Source organism: Eublepharis macularius, chromosome 11, assembly GCF_028583425.1.
Source record: "Eublepharis macularius isolate TG4126 chromosome 11, MPM_Emac_v1.0, whole genome shotgun sequence".
Taxonomy (NCBI): domain Eukaryota; kingdom Metazoa; phylum Chordata; class Lepidosauria; order Squamata; family Eublepharidae; genus Eublepharis; species Eublepharis macularius.
In genome coordinates this window covers 73,949,278-73,972,090 of record NC_072800.1, presented here as the reverse complement: position 1 = coordinate 73,972,090, position 22,813 = coordinate 73,949,278, and the positions used below count along the sequence as shown (strand labels likewise).

Sequence of the window (22,813 nt, the reverse complement as noted above, 5' to 3'; positions counted from 1 at the left end):
CGCCAAGTTCATCTCTTGCCTTGAAACCCCTATGGAGTCACCGTAAGTCAGCTGCAGTTTGACAACACTTTACTCACACACAGATATGCTTATTATGAGTAAGTTATTCTGATCTTGCCCTGACTTGGATAACCCAGGTGAGCCTGATCTCATCAGATCTCAGAAGCTAAGCAGGATTGGCCTTGGTGAGTAATTGGATGGGAGACCTCCAATGAAGACCAGGGTTGCAGAGGCAGGCAAAGACAAACCACCTCTGTTAGTCCCTTGTCATGAAAACCCACCAGGGGTCGCCATAAGGCAACTATGACTTGAGGGCACTCTCCACTCCACATTCTGATCTTAAAGGGAGAGAGTTATGATATTCTTCTATTTACAAGTGTTTGAAATATGCTAAATCAACATCTGACAGTTTGCTAGGTATTTGTTTAAGTTTGTCTCAGTTTAGTAACATGGACCAGTTATCGATCACTTTTTTATCCCGCACTTCCTCCAAAGAACTCTGAGCAGCATACATGATCCCCCCTGCCCCTGATTTAATTCTCACAACAACTCTGAGATGTATATGAGGCTGAGAGTGACTGCCACAAAGTCATCCACTGAGATTCATGGCCAGTCATGGCACTTACTCCAGTTCTGTACAGATGCAGCCAGCCATCTGTGGGTTAGATCAGCTGTAGTCCTCTATTGAATCAATGCTAAGCCCCTAGTGATAATTGGATGTAATCCAAGTCTTGCATTTCATCCAGCCAGTTACAAGAAAAGTGGGCTTAATCTAGTCCCCCGTGGGCACGGTGCTTACACACAGCAGGATCCCCACAGGGTACTGCTGAACTCCGTTCCTGCCCACCCTTGATGTTTACATGTTCCTTGACTAAATGGAGAAGGGAGGAGTGGACAGGAATATGAGAGGTGTGCTGAGGAGTCATAAGAGCTTGGTGCCTGCATGCAATAGCTCTGTTCACTTTACAGTGAACACACACACACACAAGCCACGTACAGTGTATGTTTGATTACTCTTTGTACATGCATTGAGTTCAGTTCCTGTACAGGTCAACGTGTGATTCAAACCCCACATTTATCCAGGGACGAGTCCCCAGTTTCATTTGTAAAGTGAGATAGCGTGGGCTGTTTCTTACACATTGATATATGTTTGTTTACTGGAAGAGGAACAGGGCTTGGAGAGAAGGGTGGGGAGAAAGAAGGGCCTGTTACGCCATGGAGAATCCCTCCACACGTTGGGCACTGCACTGGTGGTCAACTGGACTCAATTAAGCATGCCTTTTTCCAGAATAGGGTCACCAAGGTAAAGCATGTGGGAAAGAGTTACCAAAAATAAAACTGAAGAAAATCTGGATTGTTATTACGGATGTTATTTGCTCCTTTTACCTTCAACCAAACCTGACTTTCTTTTCTTTTACTTTTTCTTTCTTTTTCTTTTCTTTTTTGACATTCTGCTTGTTTTTCAATTATTATTTTTGTGGTGAAATGGTAAGATTGTTAATTTTTTTTTCCAAATGACCCTTTAAATTAATCAAGCATATGGAACTGTAGTTGAAATGCAAGTCTGACTGTCCCCTATTAACATATCCTTTTATAGGGGAAAAACCAGTATACTGTTTCTATTCCTGTAATCTAAACAGCAAACATGTTAATAGGTATCAATTACCAGCCAAATTCTAGCTCTCAAAACTAGTCAGAAGGCCAACACAAGGTTTCCACATCTGGTTTTAGTGAAATCTGTTCCTGTCTGTGGTATTTAAAATCTAAGGGACTCCTGTTATTGTACAATTGGGAATCCTAAGGGAGTAAAATGTTAATCAAATCCATAACATGCAAGGATTTTATGATTGCACTTTCAAGACATTCCTTTTAAACGCATGGCAGATTTTTTTTCTTGCCCTGGCAGCAGTAATCGTATTTTTACAGAGTACATTTGACATTCATATTTAGGATCAATCGTTGTATTTAACCGGTGCACATGAAATGCTTGCATTCAAAAACGTTCATATCATAGTCTAGAAACCCTTGAGCAAAAACCTAGGTGTTTGTAAACACCTTAAGCTCCCTGAGTAGAGTCAAACATCTCTTGAGTTTTGGATTGTCCTGTTACCCTCTCTAGTAAATTCTAGCCAGAGGCATTCTCTACCCCACTGTGCTATTGTGACTAAAAAAGGAACAAAGCCTGGGGAGGGAGAAAAAACCCAAGAACATAAAACCAGTACATTAAAGTGGAAGCATTTAGAGCAAGCACATGTATGCAAGGAAATTTAACACACAAATGGTGATCTATATAAACCACATATGAATGCCAACTACCTGGATCTCTGTGGTCAAAAATGTATGGCTGTATGAAGTCAGCATCATTTGCTTTGTTTGGTTCCAACACTTTTAACAACTGGGTTGAAACCTCCTATGGAGACTGAATGAGGATCTCAAAATAATTCATACAGTATTTATATGAAAAGCGCAAGCGCTCTGTGTGCAATTTACAGAAGTACATGTAAGTCACAAAACAGATCATATCCAAACAACCAAAAGTCATATCATGTCAGTTTGTCTGTTTAACAGGGTAGTCAACCTGACTGTAATGTACTGTCCAACCCAATCCAAGGTAAGTACACCGTAATTGAGCAGTCCAATTGTACAACTTGTAGAATTTATTAACTAACAAGCTTGTTGCCAACTGTTCACTCCTTTTTTACTCTCCTGTCTGGATTACGTCCTGTGGGAAGAAAATCTACCATGGCATCTTCGTCTCTGTAAAAGAAAAAGGAAACAAAGTTATATAATTGGACTACTCAGTTACAGTGTACTTACCTTGCATTGGGTTGGACAGTACATTACAGCCAGGTTGACTACCCTGTTAAAGAGATAAACTATTAGATGAATTTGATATGACTTATGATTGTTTGGATATGAGGATCTGTTTAATTACTGTATTGTGACTTACATGTAGTTTTGTAAATTGCACACAGAGCACTTGCACTTCTGATATAAATACTGTATGAATTATTTTGAGATGTTCATTCAGTCTCCGTAGTAGGTTTCTTCCCAGTTGTTAAAGTCTTCTTTTACAGAGACTTCCTTCTCAGCGTTTAGCTTATTTTTCTGTTCCAAATCAAAATGACCACTGCAAATAATTTATTTTTCCTTCCTCTATACATGGTGTGAAGGGGCAAACTCACAAGCCCCATTCCCTTGGGTCCCAGGAGGCTGAAAAAAACCAACTCTTTGCTCAGCAGTACTGTCCCTTTCCCTTACTGACAGGGGGGTGCCAATCTTCTCAGGGTAGTAACTTCTGTCACCGACAAATCAACCTCCTACTAGACAGATTTGCAGACCTAGCACTTTGTATTTGTGTTGCCATTCAGAGGCTTTGCCTGGTTGTCATGTCTCCTGCTTTACTCCTACAAGCCTTCACAATTTTGAGCGATCACACTCAAGGTATAATGAACTCACCCACTGCCCCTCCCCTTTACCACTCTTCGGATAGTAAAATGAATTAGGCATGATGTGTTTGCAGAGATCAGGCTTTGAGCATTCAAAATAGAAGGACTTGTACTAAACAAAAATAAAAAGAGTACACAAGCATCGGGCTGAGCAAGGATACAAAGAAAAGGAGAAAATGAGCAGACCTCTTATTCTACACTCTGTTCTTACCTTAAACAATGTTTAATTAAGATAAGCTAGTAATTTTTGAAATTGCAGCATTTAAAAGTCCTTCACTAATTTATTTATCAAAGTCGGGCCTTCTCCCATTGCCCCTTGATAATGTGGTTAAAACAGAGTCGCTAGATAAAGACTTCATGGCTTGTACCTCCCTGACCATAAGCCCAAAGGAAAGAGTTTCTTCCTCCCCCTGCCCAGAAAAATTATAATCTCCCCTTTGATAGTCCCCTCCTTCCCTGGGTCATTCTGGTCTTCTTGCTTCAAGAGGAAGGCATTTCTGTCTAGCCCCAGATGGAGGTAGCTTTCCCATTTTGTGAACATTTAAATGTGACATTCCAGCAAGATATGGATGTTAAAACTTTTGTTCTTACTTTGGCCAGAGGCATTTGCCCTAAAATAACTCATCCCCAGACACCTTTCGGCTGACTATGAGTTTGCAGCTGGGTTGCAACTCATACGCATAGTGTAACCCTAATGGTTGAATTATTTTATGGTGGAAGACATTTCTCCACGCATGATATGTGTATTCATCATATCCTGAGAATTTGAGCCAATGCTTCAGATAAGCAGTTTCTGGTTGATTTTAGACACAGGGCAGCTAGCAAATCAATCCCAGGACCAACAATATTACAAACGTACCACTCAGCACCAACAGTTTTAACAATTTATACAGGTTTATAGTATATTAAAGTGCCAAGTGCTCAAGAATATAACCAATACAAACAAGGCAGGCATCCAGCAGACGAAAAAGTCTAAAGTTTAAGTAGTTTTCTTCTTGCTGCTCCCGGTGCAGTCTCTGTCTGAAGTACTGGAGACCCCTTCACTGACGGGAGAATGTAGTGAAGCTGCTGGACTTGCCACGAGAAGTCGCCGCCCGACGCTCAACAGGGCAGCTTAACTCCTGTTTCGGGTCTTTATCAAGAGCATCAACAGACAGCAAACATACGAAACCTCAAATCACTTCCCTCCTCTCAATCCAAGTGTTGATTTCCACTTGTCTGTGTTGGCTTATACTCAGCTACCAAAAGTCAATCAAAATACATATTGCAGAAAAAAGCCCAGACTTAAGCTTTGACAAGTTTCCAGATAAAGGCAGTTCACCTCACCAGCTATGAGAAACTCAACAAGATCTCCTTTTTACACACAGATTCAGTGCATGAGTGGCTAAGTTGCTCTTAGAGACTATGATAGGACATGGAATCTGTGGCACTGTTGGAGAGGGGCATTGTTTCAATGATGGAGCACATAATTTACATACAGAAGATCCAAGGTTAAATCCCTGGCATCTCTTCCTTAGGAAGAATCTCTAGCAAACAGAAGTAAGGAAAGACTTTTAACTACCTGAGACTCTAGAGGTCTGCTGCCAGACAGACAGTACCAGACAATGTGGACCAGTGGTCTAACTTGGTGTGAGGCAGGCTCATATTTCAACATTTCCCACTGAGGGGAAAGGACTGCTGGGTCTTCTGTGGTGGCTTTCTTGCCTTTACTTTAATCCTGGGTCAGATAGTAGCTACAAGGCAAAGATAATCAGAAGAGCCAGCTTTTTCTTCTAGGCTCTTCAGAACTTAGTTGCTGGACTAGAAGTAGTAGTTTGGATAATCCTAATTCCCATAATAGTCTACTAGTGCCATCCTAAATAGAGTTACACCTTTCTAAGTCTAGAGGTGAGCACGGACCGAGGAAAAACCATGGACCATTGGTCCATGGTCTGTCGCATTTCATGGACCATGAAGCACGAACTTTTCACAGACCCACTCCAATTTATGGACCATTGGTCCATGGTCTGTCACTTCTGGGGGCCCTAGGATGGCCCCTTCACACTCAGAGATACCAAACTCACAGGGAGTCTTCAGCAGGCTCTCCTCCAGCCACCATCCAAGTTTGGTGAAGATTGGGTTTCACGTGTCCGAGTTATAGACACCCAAAGCAGCTGCCCCCCAGGAAAGTTCTGTTCGATATCATAGAAGCCGCAAATGCCAATTGACTTGCCTTGGCTCCATTAAGATACATTGTAGCACCAAAAAGTTGCAATGAAAACATGGAATGGAATTAGAGAATCTTCCTCTGAGAATGGAAAGTGCTCTGCAGAAGCGGCGTTCTCTGTTATTTCTGCACAAGGTTATATGCACTGCTCTGCTCTGGGCCTTGATTTGCCAGCCTCCAGATGGTGGCTGGAGACAGCCCTGAACTGATCTCCAGGCCACAGAGATGAGTTCATCTGGAGAAAACTGCTGCTTTGGAGGAAGATTTCTATAGCATTATACCCTGCTGTGGTTCCTCCCTCCCCAAACCCTGCCTTCTTCAGGCTCCACCCCCAAATTCTCCAGGTATTTCCCAGCCTGGAGCTGGCAACCCTATCTGGGCCTGAAATGAAGCCCCCCCCCCCGAATGGAAAGACAGTCCCTGGGAGCAGCTAAACTGCTCTGGGGCTGGAATGACAGCCACCAGAATAGAATAACCATCTCTAGGAACAGATCAAGGGGGAGTGGGTAGATCCAGATGATTTTAAACAGAACCTCATGAATGCATAAGATTTTTATATTGAAACAAAACAAAAAGGCCATCATATTATTGATCTTGTCCTAGTCTGTAGACAGCACCGGAACAATCACACACCCACTGATCCGTGGTGTCACCATAGCGCAAAAACATGCTTCAAAAGCACGGATCCTTATGGATCCTCTTGATTTTTTTGTGGGGCCACCTAAAATCCACCACACAATCCCATATCATATCTATTGCCACAAATTGCACCCAAAAAACCATGCACTCACCACTTCGTTGCACCACCACGCAGCAAAAACATGCTTCAAAACCACAGATCCTCATGGTCTAGTGTCAAGGAATTCCCAAGGGGGGGGGGTCAGATCTTCCTGGAAGGAACCCAGCTATGGACAATGAGTCCCTCTGCTGGGATGCAGCCAGGGGGCGACGGGCTCTGGTGGACTAGGGGGTGGGAAGACCCATGGGGATGTAGGTTAAAATTCCCGGGGGGGGGGGCATTCACACTTGGCAAGGAAAGGGGTGGTTCAGAGCCCTGACCCACCCAGGCACCTTCCCAGCCGGGACAAGTGCTCTAAATAATAATGATACTATTAATAAATATAATATATAAAAGTATTCTGTGAATCCTCACAAGCTTAGCCCCTGAGCCTGGCTGTGGAACAGAAGCAGCCAGAATCTTAAGCAAAAGCTTCAAATACCTCCCTCTGTGACTGAAAAATCCACTCTGCAGTTTCTCCGGGTTGTACTGCCTGCTGGAAATAGTAACCACTTGCCTGAGAGGTGGGGGGAATTTACTCCTTCTGCTCTCATGGAGAAGAATGGGAGCTCTCTGTTTGACAGCCAGAGAATGTCTGTGGACGTCCCCTCAATTGCCTAGGGGATTGATTGCTTGGCGCCAGCATGTCTGGTTTCATGGACTGACAGACCGACCCAAAAGTAGTCACGTCCATGAAAAACACCCGTCCCATGACCCACCGGTTCGTGAACACCAAACCGGGCGGTCTGTGTCAAATGTTGGTCCATTTTTCGGTCCGTGCCGACCTCTACTTAGAAAGGCTTAACTCTGCTTGGAATTGTACTGTACCTTGATTAAAAACATTAGTTATTCTGAACACTTTTCTATTTTTGCTCTCTCTCAAGAAAAATATTGATTGTGTTTAAAGCATTTATTGGTATAGAGTATTTCCTCCAGAACAAAGGATGCCTCCAAATGGAGTTTTCTTCATTTTCCATTCAAACAATCAAGCAATCCATATTGTTTTAACATTTATAACATCATAATGGGGGGTGGGGTGTAGTGTGCAAAACTAATATAGAGCAGTGCAATTCCTCTTATACATCTATCTGTCTCCATGCCATATTAACACACAAACATTTTCATTTATGGGTACAGGCTGGTGCACAGCATGTTAGTAATTTTTAAGTATATTTCTTTATTCATTAAGCAGTTGTTTAGTTTGGCTTTACTGAAGGCGCTTATCTAAATGCTAAAGCACAAACCAGCCACGTCTGTTTTGCCTGCTCCCCTTTTGGAGCTTGCGCTGTCCTCACACATTGCACAACAAACTGCTTGTGATAAGATGAAACCCTGGAAATAACTGTGCTTTCAAGCCTTCGCCAGGCTTTGAAAGACTGCCCGAGAGCAGAAGTTCACAGCCGGCATTGTCAAGCTTACTCATCTTTGGGGAGTGCACTGACATGAAAGTCAGCCAGGTTGCTGTCAATTCATTTCCCCCTTTTGAAAATGCAAGTTACCCATTCAGTTTCTGCCATTTCACATTTTATAATACCACTCCAGCAAATTATCATAAGCAGCAGTAGTAATTCAAGTGAGAGAGAAACACTGCCAAGCTTGTTTTTCTGTCTTACTTCTGCAGGGGCAATGAGAAGCTTTTCCTAGGGATTATTACAAAGTACAGGGAAATCCAGTTCAGCCAATCCTCCTAAACATGTTTATTCAAAAGTCACTGAGTTCAAGTAGGTTTGCAGCCTGACCCTGTGCACCCACCATTTGAACCCCAAACTTTGGATCAGATTCTGTGTATTCAATGAGGCTTACTCACAAGGAAATAGCGATGCAGAGTAGTGCAGCCTGAATGGGTACCACACAAGTCAGTGCCAATAGGGAATAAAAAGGCTTAAGTTTGCCTTCCTTTTACTCCCGCTGGGGATCTTTTCTTTTGCTTTAAGCAGCCGTGCCTGATAAAGGCACACAACTGACAGATCTTACTGCAATTTGCAGTGAGTTGGCTTCATACAGTGACTAAGAACAAAAGGTCCCAGATCTTAGATTTGCCTTATACTTATTTGGCAGCCACAGGTCCCCCAGAGTCACACTATCCATTCTGTTGTGATATGCAGATAATAAAACTGGTCTTCCTCATAGGACTGTCGTAATGATTACATCAATATTGAAAGAAAGACAATGTAGCTTAGTAGTAGAACGCATGCTTTTTATACAGAAGGTTTCAGGTTCAGTCCATGGCAAGGGTCTCACACGGCAGAAGCTGGGAAAGATCTCTCTCTGCCTGAGACCATGATGAGCTGGTGCCAGTCATAACTGATAATAGTTGGAGGCTAGTCTGATCTCATCAGCAGCTCTCAGAAGCTAAGTAGAGGAAGCCCTGGTAGTGCTTGGATGGGAGACCACCATGTATGTGTAGGATTGCTACACAGAGGCAGGCAGTTGCAAACCACCTCCATTGGTCTCTTGCCTTAAAACCCCTACTCAGTCACCATACGTCAGCAGTGACGTGACAGCAAAAAAAAAAAAAAGAGTTAGCAACGGTTCCACAGTTATTCCTGTGAAGTGGTATATAAACGCTAAGTAGTATTGAGCAGTTGATCTAATGGAAACTGTAGCTGATGCAAGATACTGGTGCCAGAGTGGGTAGGTTATCCACTGGGATATGTGGCTTCCATTTTGCTTCATTTACATTGTCTTCCACAGTCTAGGAGCATAGTATCTCAAGGATCACTTTTTGCTATACAGTCCTATATATGCACTGAAGCAACTTTAGAGATCCTTCTCTGCATGTCCCAAGTGTCCCAATACGATGGGTGATGAGGTGGGAGGGTTGATTGCCATCCATCCATCCATCTATTACTTTTTAAAACCTGCCTTACATCCAAGGAACTCAAAGTAGCAAACACAGTTCTCCCTTCTTCATTTTATCCTAATACAAATCCTGTGAGATTGACTAAACTGAGAGTGGTTAGCCCCAGGTCACCCACCAAACTTTGTGGAAGAATAAGAATATAAACCCAGCTCTCCTAGATCCTAGTGATTTAACCACAACACCACACTGGCAGCAGTGTGACTTTGGAATGCTTTTCCAAGGGATGTTTGGCGGACCCTTTTATTCTTTTTCCAGGTGCCTTTTTGAAAGGACAATTAATTTATAAATATATCTGTGCTTCTACTCAACTGTGGTCTTACTGTTTTCCGGGCACCTTGTTTTGTATCATTTTAATTGGCCTCACTAAAGGGTGTTGCCTGAATTTTATTTATATATTCTTACTGTCTCTACTGATAATTTTTAAATTGTGTTTGAAGCCACTGAATTTCCTCTTTCTTATCATTTTAGTCTTTGAACAGGGTTTTAATCTGGTTGTCAGTTTTATATACTGTTAGTTTTATGTTTGGAATACTGTACATTTTATAACTGCGGTATCTTTGTGTATTTATAATAGCTATGTATTTAAATTTGTGGGGAACCTGTCTTGGGGATCTGTGTTAAGAAGGAAGGCTGGGATGTAAAAATTTGTAATAAATAGCCTTATAGAGGCCATGAAAGGGGGAAATCATCACAGTGAAATTAGGGCATGGTATAGATTTTTCCTAGAATTGAAAACCAGAAAAGGATAAATGATGGAATGGAGGCAGAATTGCACGTGCATGAAAGCTGCTTCTATAACTAGACCATTTGCAGTTTTGAAGATAAAATCCTAGTCTGTGGATTCCATATATGTGCAGAGGTACAGACAAAAAGCATCAGTCATGCTTCCTGTATTGCACATATCATTATAATTTGGGATTTGACACATCTTTCATATTTGAGCATACATATTCTTCTGCTGCAGTCACTGTATTCATATCTTCTCCTTAAGAGATGCATGTATTCACAACTCATCAATGGTGTCTGCAAATACAGGAAATGTGACTCACTTCCTGTCATGGCACCTACCATTAACGTTTGAGGTCACTCACAGGCTTGCAAATCAGGACATACTCCGGAGTTATCCTAAAAGCAGTCAGAAAGCTTTCCACCCATATCTCTCATATATTTAACAACTGTAGAACTGCATTCACCTGATGCATCTTTCCCTAACTTGAAGATATAGTGATAGGAAAATATGCTGTACCACTGATAAAGTTGCATAAGCTATTCCAGCAAAAGAGAGAGAGAGAGATCTCCATAGATCAGAAGGCCAAGGATGGTGAAAGCAGCACTAGCTGGCTGGCAATGAGTTCTTTCAGCATCAAGGTCGGAGAGGTAAACAAGAAAGAAGACAGGCAAGTTTTGGAGTCTGAAATCTAAACATTGCTTGATGGGGGACAAGCTTGGGAAAGTGATAGTAAGTGCGAGGGTCAGACGTGGGTGTCAAGAAACTGTAAGGATCCGAGAACTGATAACAGAGCATCTGCTATTCTACAGATTTAATTACACAGCATCCTGCCATCCCATTTAGGGTCATGTGTTTATGCCCAACTAGTTTTCACATCTGTTCAGAGATAGAAGGTGGAAGCGTTCAGAGGCCAGATGGGCCTTTTTTCAGCCTATAGGATGGCCATTAAGCCTCTTACTGTCTGGTCAATTGCTGCTCCATGTGTTTTACAGCATCCCTTTATTCTTCCTTTGAACTTTGCCCTCTCTACAGCCTTTAGATAGTGGGGCAGAGGTGGGGGGGGTAAGGAGGTCAAAGGAACTTTGCTTCATTGAGTTAAATGCCTCTCCTGGAATCAATGTGTTCCATCTCTCAACTGTATGTAAACTATTTTTGGGTTTTGTTGCCATCACTTCCTGCCTGCAGAAGAGATGGGGGTGGGGGTGGGGGGCTGAAATGCAGTTACATATGTGTGGGTTTTTTTACACTATTCTTTAATAGTTTGATGTTCCTTTTAGTTTAAATGCATAGTTTAAAGGCATTGTTCTAGACTTAACATCTGTCTGGCGAACAAGTTTCCAGCAGCTAAATAAAACGCTGTAGCTGATTTAAACAAACTTAAGACCATCTCTTGTATCTGCTGTAAGAGAGATCTGGCTTCTCTTCAGACATGATGTTTACACCTAACATCTGACAAGCAGCTGTAATCTACAGAGCCTGTTATTTCTCTTCTGGGTGGCTTGCTGTGCTGAATGCTTTAGACCCAGTCTAGCTGCGGTGTAGTGGTTAGAGTGTCGGACTAGGATCTGGATGGCTCAGGTTTGAATCCTGCTCTGCCATGGAAGCTTGCTGACTGACCTTGGACCAGTCTAACCTAACTCCCTCAGTCTAACCTACATTACATGTTGTTGTAAGGATAAAATGGAGGAGAGGAGAAAAACGTAAGCTGCTTTAGGTCCCCGCTGGGGAAAGAGGCAGGGTGTAAGTAAAGTAAAATGAATAAATAAAACTGAGGTGTGGCATTAACCTATTCCACAATGATATTGCCCATTCCACTTTACCTTTACGACTGCAGGTTGAAGTTAAAGGTTCCATTCTAATAACAATAACTGTGCTTTATATTCCATTCTTCTCGACAGATTAGCGCCCCGCTCAGAGCAGTGAACAAAGTCAGTGTTGTTATTTATCCCCACAATACGGCTAGGCATCTGGGGCTGAGAGGAGTGACTTATCCAAGGCAAGATGCTGAGCTCATGGCAGTAATGGGATTTGAACCAGCAGAGTGCTGATTCGCAACCCAACCACTTAACCCCTATGCTACAGCAGCTGTGCAAATGATGGCACCTTTCTAGTATAAAGAACTTTCTTCCATAGCAAGGAACCATCCTCTGGTGGATGAGTTGTGCGCCACCTATGAGAAGCACTGGAGGAAGGCTCCATCATTCATGAAACAGATCTTTGGATCCAACTCACAGTAATTATGTGTCAGTCCATCTACATCTTTTACTGAGATTGGATCAGCTCTGTCAAGTACCATAAACAGCAGGGTTTTTTTTCAGCTGGAACATGGTGGAACGGAGTTCTGGCACCGCTTGAAAATGGTCACATGACTGGTGGCCCCGCCCCCTGATCTCCAGACAGAGGAGTTTAGATTGCCCTCCGCGCCTTGTGGCGCGGAGGGCAATCTAAACTCTCCACTGTCAGGAGATCAGGGGGCGGGGCCACCGGCCATGTGACCATTTTCGCCAAGGGCGATTTAAACTTTAAAAAACTTCCCCCTTATTCCAGTTGACCCAAAGTGACATCATTGTGCAGTCCTGAGTTCCACCACCTCTTTTCCCAGAAAAAAAGGCCTGATAAACAGTATATAGCCAATCACAGAAAAAGGGATTTTAAGTTACATTTCCAGTGTTACTAAGCAATTAAAATGCCCTCACTTGTTTTGCTGGTACCACAGTATCTGAACATCCCTCACTGTCAAGATTTCATCTGTTGGAATCATGCTCAGTAGCAAGTCAGCATGAATAGCAAGTTTGTTCATTTATTTATCACACATATACCCTGCTCTTCTTCCAGAGCAGCTTGCATATGGTTCCCAGACTGTCTCCCATTCAGGCAGCTGACACAGCCAGACATGCCTAGCTCTATGTATTGTCGAAGGCTTTCACGGCCGGAGAACGATGGCTGTTGTGGGTTTTCCGGGCTGTATTGCCGTGGTCTTGGCATTGTAGTTCCTGACGTTTCGCCAGCAGCTGTGGCTGGCATCTTCAGAGGTGTAGCACCAAAAGACAGAGATCTCTCAGTGTCACAGTGTGGAAAAGATGTAGGTCATTTGTATCTACTCAGGAGGGGTGGGGTTGAGCTGAGTCATCCTGTAAGAGTTTCCCAGGGTGTGGAATGCTAATGGCAGGAGGCTTCACTGTATCCTGAGGAGGTTCTTTTGCATATGGATTGGTACTTGATGTGCTAATCTTCTCTGCAGGGCTATTGTCGGGGATAGAATGTTTTGTTAGCCTGGTGTTTTTCAGAACTGGAAACCATGCTCTGTTCATTCTTAAGGTTTCTTCTTTCCTGTTGAAGTTTTGCTTATGCTTGTGAATTTCAATGGCTTCCCTGTGCAGTCTGACAAAGTAGTTGGAAGTGTTGTCCAGTATTTTGGTGTCCTGGAATAAGATACTGTGCCCTGTTTGAGTTAGGCTATGTTCAGCCACTGCTGATTTTTCAGGTTGTCCAAGTCTGCAGTGTCTTTCATGTTCTTTTATTCTTGTCTGGATGCTACGCTTTGTGGTCCCGATGTAAACTTGTCCACAGCTGCAGGGTATACGGTATACTCCTGCAGAGGTGAGGGGGTCTCTACTGTCTTTTGCTGATCGTAGCATCTGTTGTATTTTTCGGGTGGGTCTGAATACTGCTTGAAGGTTATGCTTTTTCATAAGCTTTCCCATCTGATCAGTAATTCCTTTGATATATGGCAAAAACACTTTTCCTGTAGGAGACTGTTTTTCCTTGGTTGTTTGATTCATCCTGGGTTTGATTGCTCTTCGGATTTCATTTCTGGAGTAGCCATTTGCCTGAAGTGCGTGGTTTAGCTGATTAATTTCCTCATTGAGAAAGTGCGGCTCACATATCTGTCTTGCACGATCCACTAATGTTTTCATTATGCCTCTTTTCTGTCGGGGGTGGTGATTGGAGTTTTTGTGTAAGTACCGATCAGTGTGAGTTGGTTTCCTGTAGACCTTGTGACCTAACTGAAAGTTTGCTTTGCGGATGACCAAGGTATCCAGGAATGGGAGTTTTCCCTCGATTTCTTTCACCATGGAGAAAGAAATCGAGGGAAAACTCCCATTCCTGGATACCTTGGTCATCCGCAAAGCAAACTTTCAGTTAGGTCACAAGGTCTACAGGAAACCAACTCACACTGATCGGTACTTACACAAAAACTCCAATCACCACCCCCGACAGAAAAGAGGCATAATGAAAACATTAGTGGATCGTGCAAGACGGATATGTGAGCCGCACTTTCTCAATGAGGAAATTAATCATCTAAACCACGCACTTCAGGCAAATGGCTACTCCAGAAATGAAATCCGAAGAGCAATCAAACCCAGGATGAATCAAACAACCAAGGAAAAACAGTCTCCTACAGGAAAAGTGTTTTTGCCATATATCAAAGGAATTACTGATCAGATGGGAAAGCTTATGAAAAAGCATAACCTTCAAGCAGTATTCAGACCCACCCGAAAAATACAACAGATGCTACGATCAGCAAAACACAGTAGAGACCCCCTCACCTCTGCAGGAGTATACCGTATACCCTGCAGCTGTGGACAAGTTTACATCGGGATCACAAAGCGTAGCATCCAGACAAGAATAAAAGAACATGAAAGTCACTGCAGACTTGGACAACCTGAAAAATCAGCAGTGGCTGAACATAGCCTAACTCAAACAGGGCACAGTATCTTATTCCAGGACACCAAAATACTGGACAACACTTCCAACTACTTTGTCAGACTGCACAGGGAAGCCATTGAAATTCACAAGCATAAGCAAAACTTCAACAGGAAAGAAGAAACCTTAAGAATGAACAGAGCATGGTTTCCAGTTCTGAAAAACACCAGGCTAACAAAACACTCTATACTCAACAATAGCCCTGCAGAGAAGATTAGCACATCAAGCCCCAATCCATATGCAAAAGAACCTCCTCAGGATACAGTGAAGCCTCCCGCCATTAGCATTCCACACCCTGGGAAACTCTTACAGGATGACTCAGCTCAACCCCACCCCTCCTGAGTAGATACAAATGACCTACATCTTTTCCACACTGTGACACTGAGAGATCTCTGTCTTTTGGTGCTACACCTCTGAAGATGCCAGCCACAGCTGCTGGCGAAACGTCAGGAACTACAATGCCAAGACCACGGCAATACAGCCCGGAAAACCCACAACAGCCATGCCTAGCTCTGTTTTTAGACCATTCTCTGGTCTTGGAACACCAACTATGTTGTCCCCCCCACCACTTGTATCTGGGAGGCCTGCTATTATATCCCTTGCTTTGGTCACAGGCCATAATGGCTTCAGGCTAAGGTGGAGCAAGTAGCCTGTCTCTGCACAAAAACCACCCTCCCTTTCTGTTTGTACTCAGCAATATTTCAAGCTAAGCATGCAGAAGAATGGAGGGATAGTATGCTATGGGCAAGGAAAACAGCATACCTCCCTTCCATAACCTGCAACTGGTGGAGAAGGTTCAACCCATGCAAGCAAACTCAAGCATTTATACCAAGGAGGTATAAATATGCAAAAAATGTGAAGAATCTGTGGTTAATGAGTAATAGAGATAGGCAAAGGAGTTTCACCCTTCTACCCACCTGCCAAACTTGGCTGGCATTGCACTATTTTTAATCTAAGCTCCAAACATTCATTTTTTGTGGCCCCATTATATTATTCCATGTTTGCCAAGCATGTGTGTTCTTATCCATGAGGCATCCTCTTGCAATCTGCTGTTTTCCACAATAATAGTAACGGTTACATTGATCCATCTAGAGTGGTACCAGAAGTATAAATTGCTGCCGTAATAATGTAAACTCTGTATTACCTGTAACCACCAAAGAAGATCACAAGCAGAAGCAAGCTTGTATGTGGTCATAAATGGTATAACTTTGGGAGGGACCAACACTCAGTGGCACAGCAAAACCTTTGTGCACCTAAGGTCCTGGGTTTAATCACCAAGCTCATCGGCTGAAACTATCCGGACAGGGAAAGACTTCGCTGTGTCCGAGATCTTGGAGAATCACCATCAATCAGCATAGACCAGTGGCCTGATTCAGGCAGGTTTATATGTTTAGGAGTAGATGCTCACCTGAACCTGTATCATCAGAAACTGTTTAATAGGCATCATACTATAATAATAATAATAACAACAACAACATTGGATTTATATACTGCCCTTCAGGACAACTTAATGCCCACTCAGAGCAGTTTACAAAGTATGTCATTATTATCCCCACAACAAAACACCCTGTGAGGTGGGTGGGGCTGAGAGAGCTCCGGAGAGCTGTGACTAGCCCAAGGTCACCCAGCTGGCTTCAAGTGGAGGAGTGGGGAATCAAACCCAGCTCTCCAGATTAGAGTCCCACACTCTTAACCACTACACCAAACTGGTTCCCAAACATTCTCCAAACTGGAGAATGTATATCCCCATCTAGAGCAACTCCTTGGTGCTCAAGACTAGCTGCCTATAGACTAGAGCTGAATTCCAGTCCTGTCCTATCCCCATCTCCCAGTTTGTGTTTTTTGTTCTGTTTAGTCATATACAAAAATTCATTAACAGTTCATGTGAATAATACAGTCCTGAAATTATTATGAAAGCCATTCAGAAGTCTCTTGTATTGGCAGAACAGCCGCAACAACTGTGTCCAGTCGGAGGGAAACGCTGCAGTTTACAGAGAGACCTTGGGATGCTTGTAGCCTACTTGGAGGATTTAAAAATTTCTGTAATCAGGATCTTTTTCAAGAATGAAATTCAGTAAGAGACTTTCACAGTGCTGTAGTTTCTGAACCCCTTCCGAGAAAGGTTACATGCAGGTCGTGCTAAATACTTGTGTTCATTCCAAACGGCAGGATTAAGCTGTGGGGTTAAAATTAAATCTAAATCACAAAAAAGGATTCAAAAATGTTAATTAAAAGTATTAAGTTTCTGAATAATTTATAGCTTAGCAAGGGTTTCTAAGAACTTTAGCATCGGGTGGGGGAGCCCATTCACATTTTCTTTTGTCAACTCAGTGATTGTGAAATGTCTTAGGTGTGCATTTGCAAGCTAATATAGCATCGCAGCAAAGGTTTTGGCTTCAGAGAAATAATATTTTACAATAAGCCGTGCTTCTGGTCGTTGGGAAAGCAATCTTTTTCTTAAGTGCCAGGAGTTAATCAGCTTCTGTTCCTGCTGCAGAAAAAGTTTCGAATTACTTAAGAAGCTGATTGCTCAGGATTGTGGGGCTCGCTGCTTTTGTCCTTTTCCGTGCTTTTGTGTCCAGAGTTTATAATGTTGCTAAGGAAGAGGTGAATTGGGAAAAGGATATGTTTTCAGATTCTTCTGAAAATAACATACCTTGAGGTTTGTTTTCTTTCAAAGTGGTGCAGATGGACTACAGCTTAACGGCGTAACTGCAAGGAGACTTTTCCATTGTTTGCATGGGCAGCGAAAGCACATAATGAAATACACTTAGCTGGTTTCAGTGGGATGCATTGTATTCCACACACTCTCAACCCAACTCTTTTTCAAAGGCTAACACTAAAAATATTGTACAGAACTAATGTATCCCACCGGCGACGTCTTCTCCCAAGCTAGGAATAGCATTTCCCCCCCTTTGGCATTTAACTTTTATGGCCTCCATGCTGGAGTATTCTGGTATGCCAAATTTTGGAAATGTCTCAAGTTGAACCACAAGTGTATGAACCTGCTGTACTGAGTTGCTTTTGTCTCCCCTTTACAGAGTACTGCTTGCCAATTTTCACAGCTCCAGCAGATTTTGCTATTCAAAAACAGAACCAGATGGAATGCCAGTTCAAAGAACATGTCAGAATTAAATATTTCTCTTTTAATTAGTTGCTTCTGATTTATGCGAAAGAAATTAACATAAGAGTAGGAGTATGTGCCATGAATCCAGATGTGACACAGCCCACACAAGCATTATCTTTTCCTTGTCAGAGAGATAGGTCTCCCCCCTCCCCCAATTTTGCTTGCGTGCATTGAATTGACAACTGGCAAAGGCCCTTTATAGTGCCAACACTCACACACAGCCGGCGGTGTCATTGGACACTACTATTACTTCTACTTATGGGTAAGCCACTCCTCTCAGCCCCAGCTCCCCAGCTGTATTGTGAGGATAATAACAACACTAACTTGCTGACCGCTCTGGGTGAGGCACGAATTTGTCTAGAAGAGTGGCATATAAGTGCCATTATTATTTTTCTTATTGTTGTTAGGGCCATCTGTGTGCATGGTAGCTGACAGAATATGAAAGAATAGGTCCCTGCCCCAAGGAACTTACAAGCTAAAATTTAACTTGACAGAAAAGGGAGAAGAATGTGAGAGCAGGGATAAATGTGAGAAAATATGCATGCATTTTAGTTTCAGTCGGATCAAAGTGTCGTACCAACGTTTTTACAGATCAGTGGGGTTTGAGAAAGGTTGTGAAGGAAGTGAGAAGGGAGGCACCATTCAGATGTTTCGGGCAGTCCTTCCAGGCCTATGACAGCAACAAAGGAATGGTGGGTCCATGGGCAGGAGCAGAAGGCCAGTACAGGGGAGACTGGATTGTTTTTGTTTGGTTGGTTGGTTTTCTGTAATCTGTCATTTCATTAGTGCTTTCCAGTGCAAAAAAGAACTTCACAGTCCCTCTTTTTTTCCCTTTAGCCTTCAGAATTTCTCTATAAGGGAAGCTACTATTATTCCCATTTTTAAGAAGGAGAACTGAAGCAACTTATGCATCCCAGTATACACAGCTTCCCCCTCCCTCCACCCAGAAGTTTCCACTGTATTTCATCAGATCTATGATGAAATCACAGTGTACAAAGATTTTTACTTGCTGCATACTTATATTTGCTACAAGAAAGATGGTATGCATAGCAGCTCCTCAATCTCTGCTGTCACAGCAAGAAAATCATATATGTCACATTTCCTAACGTTAAGACAATTCTCCTGTAGAAACAAAAGTGATTCATAAAATGGCCCTTGGCTCATGGCTTAGAGCATACTTCATCTAGAACCTTGCTTGATATCTGAATGCTTCATTTTCCTGAAGGGAGAACCTGTGATTGAGGAAAAAACAACAACTAGTCCAGAAAGTAGCATCACAATAAGAACTTTGACTGGCTGATTGCACTTCCATTTAAGGCCGTTGCTAATGATCTGACCAATGAGATGCTGAGGTAACTCACTAATGAAGAATTGTGCCTTCCACTTTCTTTGACTTAACACTGTTGGGACAGTATCTTCAGTTTCTGATGTCTAGACCTAGAATTTCTTGATTCCTTGATCGTCGTCAGCACGTCATATAGCCCTAGTCCCCTCAGTGCCCTTGGATAATGAACTTTGCCAGCATAGTCTCTGCCACTTCTCTTGTTTAGTTGAAACTAAAGTTTCTGAGTTCAATCATACAATTGAGGTCCATCCCACCCAGCAATGGAAAAGCATCTTGCATGGGAGGGAAGTTGCTTGCACAGGAGTGGGAAAGATCCATGAGATCTAACCCTCTGTGTTTTCAGTTAGTTCTGGCTACAGACACAAGGTTATGTTGCAACTTTCACATGACTAGGTTTGGGAAAACAGCATTTCATGGCACAACAGGCATATTGTACGTTGAGAGCTCTAGTCACTCAGGCCTATTGTGAGGCTATCTTGATGGAGAAAATACTAATGGATCTTGTGCATGTCCAGTGTAACAGACACTGCAACAACAATGTAACATAACTACTAACTGGACACACAGCAGTGCCTGTTATCTAAGGAAACAACACAATTCCCTAAAAATATTGACTTTCAGTGTAGAGGGTCAAGTAACAGATTACGCAGCTTTCCAGGCTGTAAGACACGCTCGCAAACAAAAAGCTTCCTGTTAGTCAAGCTACAGGCCTTCATCTTTTTTATTTTCTCAGGCACTAGAACAGGCAGAGCTGTAGAGCGAGGGTGTTAAAAAAGCTGGTAGCAACAACTGCTCCCTCGCCACAGTGGTCTCAGTGGACTATGTTTTATTGAGCAAGACATTTTCATTTTGAAAATGACTCTTTCATATTTATGGCTCTGTATAATTGTAGGAAGCAGGAAGATTCATTTCACAGCATACGAGTTGCACACAGCTCTTTAAGCAGCAGTTTCCATCTAGTTGCTACATGATTTACTACAACACAGCTAAATATGCTACTTCATTCTCTTGCTGAAATTTTTCTGAATGAAATGTGTGCATGGAGACTGCATACTTGCCCCCCCTTTCTTTTAATGTTTTAAATGTTTTAATAGTTGGCCTTGGGGAGCCTATTTTGGGTGGAAAGGTGGCCTATAAATGTTTTAAATAAATAAATATAAATTGTGTTTTTAAAACTGTACAGCATGAATGCATGATACAAACAAACACAAAAGCAAAGCAGACAACCAACAAACATTGACAAAAATATAAAATGAAATAAAGAATATGCACTCTCCAAACCTGTGAATGGAGCTTATGTGAATAGATGTCTTTTTACATACTCCTTCCACATTTTGTTGGATCCAGTTGCTGTAGGGCTGCCAGTCCCCCACCTAGGGCACCCCCCACGGTGGCACAGCGCACTCTCATGCCCCACCGCGGTGTGCTCCCGTGCCCCACAATGGGCCTGTTTCGGGCCGAATCAGGCTTGCGGGGGCGGGGGGCGGGATTCAGCCCTTGGCAAGCACAGGAGCGCACGCTGGGCTGCCCTTTGACCTGTGTGATGACGACACTGCCAGGAAGTGATGTCATCGTGCACACTGGGAGCACGTGCGTGCATAGAAGGAACACCGAAGAGAGCGGAGGGTGAGTACCAGGTTCCTAGTCCCCCGCTGGGGGACTCAAGGGACCTGGTAACCCTAAGTTGCTTCTACACTTGTAGGTTCTGTTGACAAGTTTGGAGATCGGGGGGTTGGACCAGCATGTATGACCCAGCTCTACCCTTCCATGCATTCATTTCTAGATGAGTGAATGCATGAACAGTGTTTCTGTACCCATCAGGCAAGTATTATGTCCTAAAGTGTGCTTAGCGAGGGATTTTTCAAGACGCCATCAGGCAGCAAGAACAAGAGGCTTACTGAACCTCTGCTACAGTTTGAGAGTCATATCTGGCTTGGTGGGCCACAAGGGTTCTTGCAGATCTTTCCATGTCACTTTCTCATACATGTATCTCCTGCAGCATCTAAAAAAATAGCTATAAAAATATATCAAGAATTGGTCTTTATCAAGAGGCATCTGGTTCCAATGGGCCTAAATAGCTTTAAACGGTTGACACAAAAAGTAAGAGGAACTGTTTGTCTTTCATTGACTATCCTTTGTATGTAGGGTGGGGATGGGCAGGGAAAATATATGCTTTGGATTTTCATGTGATAGAGTTGCCAACCTCCAGGTCAGGGATGGAGTTGTCTCAGAGTTACAAGTGATCTCCAGACTACAGAGATCTGTTTCCCTGAAGAAAATGGTAGCTTTAGAAAGTGGCTATATGGCATCATATCCCACCTGAACTTCCTCCCCTCTCTAAACTGTGTACAATTCTGGTTACCACACCTCAAAAAAGATATTATAACACTGGAAAAAGTGCAGAAAAGGGCAACTAGAATTTTTAAAGGGATGGAACTATGAAGAAAGGTTAAAGCGCTTGGGGCTCTTTTGCTTGGAGAAACAACTGACAGGTGATATGATAGATGTTTACAAGATTATGCATGGGATAGAGAAGGTAGAGCAAGAAGTATTTTTCTCCCTTTCTCACAATACAAGAACCCATGGGCACTCATTGAAATTGCTGAGCAGTCGGGTTAGAACAGATAAAAGGAAGTACATCTTAACCCAAAGAGTGATTAAACACATGGAATTCACTGCCACAGGAGGTGGTGGCAGCTTCAAGCATAGACAGCTTCAAGAGGGGATTGGATAAACATATGGAGCAGAGGTCCATCAGTGGCTATTAGCCACAAGGTATAGATGGAACTCTCTGTCTTGGGCAGTGATGCTATGTATTCTTGGTGTTTGGGGGGGGGCAATCAGTGGGAGGGCTTCTAGTGTCCCTTCCCCACTGACAGACCTCCTGTTGACACCTGGGGGGTTTTGACCACTGTGTGACACAGTGTTGGACTGGATGGGCCATTGGCCTGATCCAACATGGCTTCTCTTACGTTCTTAAACTCCATCCTTTCCCAGGCTCCACCCAAAATCTCCAGGAATTTCCCAAGTCAGAGTATGCTTTCCTGCAAAAGCCCAACAATTTTAATTCTCATTTGTTCTACACATTGTAGTATTTGCATGCAGCTCTTATTAGTATTACTAGTTTAAATTTGTAACACCCTCCAAGCCACCTTCTGGAAACCCTAAAATGGGTGTTCAGCAATTGAGGGTTAAGTTTTTTGGTCAGTCTTATGATTGCATCGCCATGGCCCAGTACTGCAGTGCAGGCATCTCAACTAGTAAGCAGCTCCAAGGATGTTTTCTCACATGAAATTGAAATGGGCTTTTGGTTTAGTTGATCAAATGCAAAAGTTATGTTGACTAAAATGCACGTTCAGTTTCGTTTTGGTATTAGATCCCATGTTAGTAACATTCACGCGTGGCACAAGTAAAAAGAGAGTATTTGAAATCTTCCCTGAAAATGTGCTTGGAAATTCTTGTTGTACCAAAGTAAAACATCTATCCACACATTGCATTCTCAGAGCACTCACATCTGTTCAAGCTTAACTCTTGTTTGACCATTAAGGATGTCTGAAAGGTTTACCAGAAGCACAGATAAATTTTACACTCTGTTGGTATTAGGAAGC

General features: G+C 42.8%; 1 protein-coding gene across 2 annotated transcripts in view; it reads left to right on the top strand.

Annotated features, from left to right (window-relative positions):
- The window catches only part of NRP1 (neuropilin 1), a 172,833-nt gene that overhangs the window by 98,493 nt on the left and 51,527 nt on the right, over window positions 1-22,813 (top strand). The gene's annotated exons all lie outside the window — the stretch shown is intronic.